We start from the raw sequence: 8,322 nt of genomic DNA on the forward strand, positions 1-8,322 counted from the left end.
ACTGGTGACCAAGAAAAAACTTCTGAATTTCTTTCAAAAACTTAACCAAAATGTTATTTTCTTCATGTACTAGTGCTGATGAGATCTTTATAGTCCTTTCTTCATTGTTGTAGAATAATTGTAACAGTGTATTCTTCTACTTCGCGCTTATTTCCTTTCTCTTAATGCCTCACATCCAGGTTGTTCAAGTCTAAGGCTTGAGTATCTAATTCTGTCTCCTACAAACTCTGTCCCCTGGTCGTGGACTCTAGTGCTTACTTCACAGGCAATATATGACATTGCCCTGTTGTATGCCATAGGGTGGTCCACGACAAAGAACTGGAAGCACACTATGGCCGTATGCTCAACGTCTCCTAAGAGACTAGTAGAGTGATAGAACCCTTCACCTCAACTAGATGGTTCGCAAAACCATATGGTGGGCTAGCCTTGGTCAAAGTTAGTTCCTTTAACCCCATCTTCTGATACGTCTACCAGGTCAAAACTTCCGTGGTGCTTCCACTGTCAACCAATATTCTTCTAACTTCAAAACCCGCGATCATTGTTGATACAACCATCAAGTTGTTGGCTTTTTCATCGCATACCAGTTCTTTATCATCATTACCAAACTTAACGTTCCATCTACCACACTGACACTGCCTGTTAGGCATATTCACTGACATAACACTTATCATATGAGTTTTCCTTTTCACATTAAAACTTTCTCAATCCTCATCAGTGCCCACAATTACATCGATGGTACCCCTAACCTTCTGCTTACCCTTGGGATCACCTCACTAACTCTAACCTTACGGGGAAGTGCCTTAGTCCACAAATTCAGTGAGCTCCCCATTACTTACTATCTCTTCAATAACATCCTTTAGGGCAAAACAGTCTTCAGTCTTGTGCCCCACATCATTATGGAAAACACATTTATCCTTGGAATTTAACCTCTTCGTACTATGCCTCATGGAAGACGGTTTGGGCAGGAAACCTAAACTCTTCAACTAGTTCAAAATGTAAGCACAAGTAGCATTCAAAGGGGTATAGGCTCCACACCTACCCTAAAGGATGTACCTCATGTTTGCTCGGGCTGAGAACCCTGAGGGTTCCTAGGATAATTACCTTGAGTCTGTGCTCTTTGTTTCCTATTGCCTTTGGCACCCAAAGCTTGATTGTGTGATCCTCGACAATTGTGAGCTCATTTTCCCTAAACAGTCTACCCGCTCCCTAGAATGTGCCACTCGCTGTCATCTTAATTTCTTCTGCCTCCGAGAACTTATGAGGTCACTCATATTGGTTTTCCAAACTCTAAGGCCTGTTATTAGTAAAAGAGTACTGCATATGAGGTTACCCATGATGAAAGCATCGATGGCCCACTGGTCTTCCAAGTTCTTCGTATTCAAAGTTGCAGCATGAAATCGCTTCACGTAGTATTAGAGAGACTTGCATTCTTTCTGTTTTACAGACATCAACCCAATAGGTGTACTCATGATCTTCTTGTGAGCCCTGAGTCTTTCCAGAAACATCTAGCCCAACTGTAAAAAACTTCAAACTAAGCCTTGAGGAAGGGATAAGTACCAATCATCCACACTTCCTTTTAGTGTCATGGAAAAAGCCTTACACTTCGTAGAATCTAATATTCCTAGTACGTTCATAAAGTCTTTGTGGGTTCATGGGTCTCTTCTCCCTTCGAACATGTCCTTCAAGACTGTGAAATCATGTGGCAAGGTTACTGCTGCTTTCTCTGGGGTCAATAGACTGTTAGAAAAAAAAGCCACCCTGTATCTTGTGACTTGGGATGCAATGCCCTTACATGCCACCGTAACTCATCCATCTCATTCTGTAAATCCCTCGCATTCAAGCCTGGGCCCTCTTCCTACATGTTCACATTATAATGGAAATTAGATTTGTCAGACAGTACCTTCCTCCTAAGCTTTTTGTTTTGCTTCAGTAACTCTTACTGGAAAGTTTGTTGCTACTCAAATCTTGTATTCTGCGCAGGCATTTGTTCCCATTAACTTCACATGCTCCTGAAGAGTGTGGTGATTCTTCTAGGTCAGAGGAAAGCGATAGCCCATGACCGGAAGATAGGTTTAAGTCCAAAAGACCTGAAACTCTTGGATAAGCCACATTATTGAGATTTTTCAGTCGACCGACAAACCAGCCAAAAATCAAGTCTGTTTCATTGGGTTGACTACCAGAACCCGAGGCTCTAGCTAGTCCATATGAAAGACTGAAGGGGAAATTCTCATTTGGGTGTGACATTGTCACTTTTGCAAGAAAATATATTTTTCTAAAAGAAATCTGTTGATCGGAAGTATGTCAACACTTACCGCACCAATTGTTGAGTATTTTTCTATTCTGTCTCACTGAAGGGCACAATCGAATATTTATACATGTTGACACCATTTTTTTTATGAAACGGGGTCGACTTAGATTTTAAAAATGAAAACGAAAAAATGGGAGTCGCCACCAATCTTTTTTGATAAGGTGTGATCGGATCACCTTGAAAAATGGTTGTTTTTAATAAACGATTTAATTTTATTAAAACAACAATTTTAGTCCACGAAATTCAGAAAAACGGGTTCGGGAGTCGGTTATGTACGAGAAAGGATTAGCACCCTCGTAACGCCCAAAAATTGGTACCTAGTTGATTAGTTAATGTCTTAATGTCGAAGATTGAAAACTTTGAAGAGTTTTAAAAATACGATCCTTAAAAAAACTCGAATAATAGATTGAAAGTTAATAAGATATTTGGCTATTTGGTCAAACGAGAAATTGAGACCCAGCACATTAGGGCACGTTCTCTCAAATTTCCGAACACAAATATTGCCTCACTTCGAAAGTTTAAAAGGATATTTGGCTATTTGGTCAAATGAGAAGTCGAAACCCAACACGTTAGGGTACGTTTCCTCGATTTTCCAAATGCGAAATATTGCCTTATTTTAAAAGTTTAAAAAGGATATTTGGCTATTTGGTCGAACGAGAAATCGAAACCCAGCACGTTAGGGCACGTTTTCTCGATTTTTCAAACGTGAAATATTACCTTATTTTAAAAGTTTAAAAGGATATTTGGCTATTTGGTCCAATGAGAAATCGAAACCCAGCACGTTAGGGCACGTTTTCTCGATTTTCCAAACGCGAAATATTGCCTTATTTAGAAAAACCTTCCTTTTGATGTTTGGTATTAATAAGCATGACAAAACAATAACAAATAAATAAATATAATAGGCAAAATAAAATGACAAGGCGATTACATAAACAAAGCAATCGGATAAATAAATAGAACTAACAATGTAGAAAAGTAAAAGTGTACATGAATAAATAAACACCAAATAAAAATGATAATAAATGAAATAAATACAATTATGTAAAAAATATGTATGCATGTATAATTTTAAGTTATGAAAATAAGAAATGCATATAAATTATAGAGTATAAAAATGTATATAAATATATATATTAAATAAAAATCTGTAAGTATTATAAAATAAAAATGTAAGTATGTGTGTGTATATATATTTACAAATTGTAATAATATAAGAATATGTGTATGTGAATTATAAAAAAATATTTTTGAGAATATAAAGAATATATATAAGTATGTATATGAAGTAAAATATGTATACATATATGTAAGTATATAAGAATTATGAAATATGAAAAATATATTTAAATATGTACAAGTACACACATATATATATGAATTAAAATGTGTATATTTATACCTATATCTATGTATATATGAAAATATGAAATATAAAATATAAAAAGTATATATTTATAATAAATGAAAAGTATGTATGTAAATATATATTATAAAAATGTATGAACAATTTGAAATTGTTAATATTAAAATATTTTAATATAGATAATAATATATAAGATGATAATATATAAATTTAAACCAAATAAATAAATACAAATAAAAATAAAAACTTGAGATAAATACTACTCAATCTAAAATAGTTTAAAATAAAACAATATACAAAAGAAAATCTTAAACAATAAAGAAACAGTTTTTTTTAAATATATAAAAAATTTTAATGGAAAACAATTTCAAATAAATAATAAATATAAGGCTTAAAACAAATAATGATAAAATAGCATAAATAAAAAAATTTAAATATATTAAGGACGTGGTCGAAACAGAATTTAAAAAACGGGTCTTAAACTACAAATATATGAAATAGGTGGTAAAGGGGCTGAAATAAAAGGGGTTGAGGACATGGGGGACCGATTGTGCAATATCCCCCGTCCCTTATGCGCGTTGGTTTGCACAGGATCAGATTGCATCAGGCGCCAAATTATGTGGCCAAAATTAAATGAAAGGAAAGGTTGCCTTGAATCTGCAGCAGGATTGGAGGGACCAAAGGCGCAAATAACCCATTAGGGCAAAGCATGTGCAGGTCTCCCCCATCAACGGCGCCGTTTAAAACCTTATAAAAATAAAAATAAAAATAAAACCCTAAACAAACCACCAACCCCCATTTCCCCTTTTCAAAAAAAAATAGAGCCTCTCATTTTTTTTTTAAAACAGAACTAAGAGGCCAAAGCCAACTCCCCCGCCGCAAAAGGAGCAGCCCCCTCTCCGAGTTCAACTCCGACAAAGTGAAGGAGATTTCGGCGACAAGGTACCCTTTTTTCTCTTTTATTTCTGCGTTTTTTATTTTAAAAAAATGGATTTATAGAAAATAAAATAAAGATAACAAAAAGAATAAAAATAAAAAAGGAAAATGCAGTAGAACAATCAACCTTTTTAAAAATTCTGTTCTGTTTTTTTGATTGCTTTGTGTGCGTTCGTGTAAAAAATACAACGATTAGATTCGGGATTTTATAGCCGAATTAAAAAACACTTTCTTCTTCTTTACTGTCTGTTAACTACCCGCGTGCCTCCTTTTTTCCATTGCATTTAATTTTTGCAGGTGTCAGACGCGTGGACGACCGGTGGTAGGCGAGCCTTGGGCGGTGGCGGCGTGCGAGGAGGTGGAACAGCGCGCATTGCTGGAGCCTGGGCATACGGCGCTGGGGCTTAGGGTTTCCTTTGATGGCTGAAAAGCTTTTAAGTTTTGTGGGCTGTAATTGTTTGGGTTTATTTTTTGTAATTGGACTGTTGGGCCCGGGCAGATTTTGGGCTTTACAGCTGCCCCTCTTTGCTCATTGTCGTGCAACGGGAATGAAGTAAAGACTTTTAAGAAAAGTCAAAATTGCCCAGTCTCGTCGAGTTTTGACCTCTTGGTACTGCTCCAATCCACTGCGCCTTGTTGCTTTGATCCACTTCACGACATTTTTAGAGAGATATGACTTCACTCTAATCTACTGCAACTCCATGGGAATGAGATTTGTGGTTTTAGTCTTCTCCACTATAAATTCAGGGAGATAAGACTGGATGCGATATGCTCCACTACTGCTTAGGGAGATAAGATCTGTGGTCTTCGATCTACTTTGCCACCAGTATGAGAAGACAAGATCTGCATCTTCGATCCACTTCCTACCAATATAGGAAGATAGGACCTGCATCTTCGATTTACTTCACGGAAATACATGAAGACAAGATTTGCTTTCTTCGCTCTACTTCACGCCAATACATGAAGACAAGATCTGCTTTCTTCGATCTACTTCGCCACCAGTATGGGAAGACAAGATCTGCATCTTCGATCCACTTCCTACCAATATAGGAAGATAGGACCTGCTATCTTCGATCCACTTCCTACCAATATAGGAAGATAGGACCTGCATCTTCGATCTACTTCACGCCAATACATGAAGACAAGATCTGCTTTCTTCGATCTACTTCGCCACCAGTATGGGAAGACAAGATCTGCATCTTCGATCCACTTCCTACCAATATAGGAAGATAGGACCTGCATCTTCGATTTACTTCACGCAAATACATGAAGACAAGATTTGCTTTCTTCGATCTACTTCAAGCCAATACATGAAGATAAGATCTGCTTTCTTCGATCTACTTCGCCACCAGTATGGGAAGACAATATCTGCATCTTTGATCCACTTCCTACCAATATAAGAATACAGGACTTGCTATCTTCGATTTACTTCACGCCAATACATGAAGACAAGATTTGCTTTAATGACTTCAATCCATCCCACTACAACTTCAGGGGTATAGGATCTGTTTCTTTGATCTGTTCTCTGGGGAACATGACATGCAAAATCCATTTCGTGGACCTATTTATACCTAGTGTTTAGGATGTTATGATTAGAATGAATCAAATGCTCCTAACTAGATGTGTATGAATGATATTTGTATGAATTCATTTCATCAAGGTTCTATCACTGATGCTTGTTCAGCAAGTGTCTTTGACAGAAGATTCAAAGGAATAGTCTCAATTTAGACTATCCTTTCTCAAATGCTTCTAACCCTTAAGTTGGTTAGTTCTAAACAATAGCCATGTTTCGGGTCCTTGTACTATTTAGAAGCTTTCAGAGTAACATGCAGAACTCCATCTGCTTGAATATTATCAGTCCAGCAATCGTTATTTCAATGAAAAATGCTTGAAAAAGATTATCAAAATGGACAAAATGAAATTTCGTTGAGAGCAAAGCTCTAAACAAACAAATCAATCAAGATAGCAAATTTTGCTGAGATACGAGATGAATACGATGAAAAGATTATCACATGGATAAGATGGAAATTTAATGAGAGCAAAGCTCTAAATGAACAAATTAATCAAGATAGCAAATTTTGCTAGAATACAAAATGAGAATAAATTAATCAAGATGGCGTATTTTGTCAAAAATACAAAAAAAATGAATAAAATAGGTGCATCAGATATCGTAGCATGAGCTTCTCTGCCCCAAACTTCTTGAGGACCCTTTTTGAACTTGACATGTGTTTAGAAGTCCTAGAAGACTTTCTTGATGCCCCAAGATGTAGCATCTCTCCTTCTTGTTAATTCGGAAAAGACAAGACTACCGTATGCCTCATCTTTGATAAAAAATTTGAACTGCCCATTCTTGGATTTTCAATTCAAAACCCCTTTGGTCTCAAGGTGCCCTTTGCGGGTTTTCGCCTTGGCCTCTCCCTTTTTTTTAGGCAAAGTACTTTTTCACTGAATCTGAATTCACAGGATTGGGCAAGCTTTTTCCATCCATCTCGGTTAAAATTGATGCCCCTCCCAAAAAGGCTTTCTTTACTACATAAGGTCCCTCCCATTTTGGCATCCACTTTCCTCTAAAGTCCTTTTGCATGGGAAGGATCTTCTTCAGTACCAAGTCCCCTTCAAGGAAGTCCCTGGGACGAAATTTCTTATTGTAAGCTCGTATCATTCACTTTTGGTACATTTGACCATGACAGATAGCCTTCAGCCTCTTTCCTTCAATCAAGTTTAGCTGGTCATATCGGGATTGGACCCATTCTGCCTCGTCTAACTTTAGCTCTGATAAAACTCGAAGAGAGGGGATTTTAACCTCAATTGGTAGCACCGCCTCCATTCCATAAACCAAAGAGAATGGTGTTGCCCCGGTGGAAGTCCTGACCGACGTTCGATAAGCATAGAGGGCGAATGGTAACTTATCGTGCCAATCTTTATAGGTCTCAGTCATTTTCCCCACAATCTTCTTGATATTTTTATTGGCCGCCTCCACCGCGCCATTCATTTTTGGACGATATGGTGATGAGTTGTGGTGCTTGATCTTGAATTGACTACAGACTTCTGTGATCGTGCTATTGTTCAAGTTCAATGCGTTGTCAGATATAATCCTTTCGGGCATTCCATACCGACATATGATTTCCTTTTTTAGAAACTTGCTGACGGCTGCCTTCGTGACATTGGCGTAAGAAGTAGCTTCTACCCATTTAGTAAAGTAATCAATCACTACAAAGATAAAACGATGTCTGTTTGAAGCCTTCGGTGATATTGGCCCAATGACGTCCATCCCCACATGGAGAAAGGCCATGGGGAAGTCATGACGTGAAGGGGTGCGGGAGGCACATGAATTTTTTCTCCATAAATCTGGCATTTATGGCACTTCTTAGCATACTTGATGCAGTCTCCTTCCATGGTAGACCAATAATATCCGAATCTCATGATTTGTCTGGCCATTGTGAAACCGTTAGCGTGTGTTCCACAAACACCATCATGGACTTCTTCCAAGATTTGTTTGGCCTCTACAGCGTCCACACATCTTAACAACACAAGATCCTTTCCTCTTTTGTACAGGATCTCTCCATCCAAGACGTAGTCACTAGCTAGCCTCTTCAACGTTCTTTTGTCATTCTCAGTTGCTTGGTTTGGGTATTCGTGATTTTTCACATATCACAATATGTCCTGATACCAAGGGTAGTCATCTTTTCCTTCTTCTTCGTCAATGTTACAACAG

This window comes from Gossypium hirsutum, chromosome D10, assembly GCF_007990345.1.
Source record: "Gossypium hirsutum isolate 1008001.06 chromosome D10, Gossypium_hirsutum_v2.1, whole genome shotgun sequence".
Classification (NCBI taxonomy): Eukaryota; Viridiplantae; Streptophyta; class Magnoliopsida; order Malvales; family Malvaceae; genus Gossypium; species Gossypium hirsutum.